Source organism: Geospiza fortis, unplaced genomic scaffold, assembly GCF_000277835.1.
Source record: "Geospiza fortis unplaced genomic scaffold, GeoFor_1.0 scaffold432, whole genome shotgun sequence".
In the NCBI taxonomy this organism is placed as follows: Eukaryota; Metazoa; Chordata; class Aves; order Passeriformes; family Thraupidae; genus Geospiza; species Geospiza fortis.
This window is the reverse complement of record NW_005054436.1, coordinates 1,342,441-1,344,238: the sequence shown is the minus strand read 5'-3', so window position 1 is coordinate 1,344,238 and position 1,798 is coordinate 1,342,441.

Genomic DNA, 1,798 nt, shown 5'->3' with positions numbered 1-1,798 from the left:
CAGGAATCTGCTCAAATCCAGGGTTCTGCCCCAAAACCACACCCCAGTGCTTCCCTGGGCATCCATCTCCTCCTGCCAGCAGCAGCATCACCTCTGGATCATCCCACGGACACATCCCCGTGTCCCCAGCCACTCTGGCACTCTGCTCTGCTCCCCAGGGCTGGCTGACAATCCCAATCCTCCTGCAACATCCTCTCCCCTGCACAAGCTGGGCTTGGCTGGGCTTCCACCATCTTCAGGAAACACCTTGGAAATGTTTACTGGCTGTGCTCCCCCTCCCAGCTGCCAGAGAGGCCTCCAAGATCCAGTTCAGATCCCAAAATCTCGGGTTCACACTAAAAAAGACAAGACCTCTCTATAAACCTGAGTGCTGGCGGACGCGACACTCAGAAACTCATTCCTCCCAAGATTTTTCGGTTGTTTGTTTGGATTTCAGACCTTCCTCCGAGGTGTTTGTCACCCAGATGTGACAGTTAACAGCCTGCCAAAGAATTTTTTTTTTGGGGGAGGAAAAAAGTGCAATTTGCTTTTCACTGCTAGAGCAGGATTTAGTGCAATGAGAAAACTCTCCAGAGCCACTGAAGGCATCACCAGCTTGGTTATTTACATATTCCTCAAAAGGGTGATAACTCCAGCTCCAGCCTCACTGTCTGAGCTGAAACTTCCCTGGAAAGAGCCAGACACACAACTTGGAAAATTTCAGCCCACGGTATTTGTAGAAAACTGGCTGATAATAGCGAGCACCCTTCCTGCTCAGCCATGGGATGTCGTGCAAAAAATAAAAATAAAATAGAGGAAAAGAAAAACCCACGAGGAAAAACAAAATCTTTACATTTTCCTCCTGAGTGTCTCCTTTGGGACAGGGCTTTGAGCAGAAATGTCAGTGTGATTTTCACACCAGTTTCTCTCCCATTGATTTCCCATCCTGTTTTTTAATCAGAGATTTGGTTCTCTCACAGCATCGCTAACTGAGGTGTCTATTTTAGGAAACACCAGAGGTTTTAAGAAGCTGAGGAGAAAAAGATTATCAACTCACATGGGCTCAGCCTGGAAAGGGAGGAAAAAATCCTTTAATTGAAATCCCCAGGCTGAAATTGTGTGCAGATTTACCTAAATGGACTTCAAATGATGTCCCTGATATATCAAGGCCTGCTTTTAACTTAATTCAAGCCCTGGGCATGCGTCTGCAGCCCTTGGACAAGCTGGGCTTTGGATGCTCACTGAGATTATTAGTTTTAAGTGCTAAATCATGCAAGTGTGAAACCCACATAGAAAAACCTGGGCCAACAATACACCAGCCCAAAGCTCCAAGCAGGAAACAGGATTTTTTTTTTCTTTTTTAGTATGTTAAGTATTTGTTTCTATTTTTCCAAATTTAAGCTGGCAAAATCTTGGTGAAAGGACAGACACTGAGTATTTTCTGGTTGGGGAGCAGCAGCTGGGGCTGTGAAGGAACAATATCACGGTTTAATTCCAGTTAAAAGGGACAAAATTTTGTTCCAAAGCTGCTTGCAAGGCTTTTGAGTGCTCCCAATTTTCCAGTTCAGCCTAAACATTTGCTTGGGAAAGCCAGAAGGCTTTGGGAGTCACTGGGGGTTTTAAATAAATAGGTTAAAATAAATAGGTTAAACCTGCCTGGCACAAAGATTCCACACAAGGCAGACCCATCCTCGAGGGGTTTTTGCCCGAAGCAAGTGCAGAGTGCACAGATAAACTGGGAAAACACCTCCTGGCACAGAGGAGCCCCCAGCCCCACGAGGAACAGCAGCAAACAGAGGCACCAAGGACATTTTCCTCC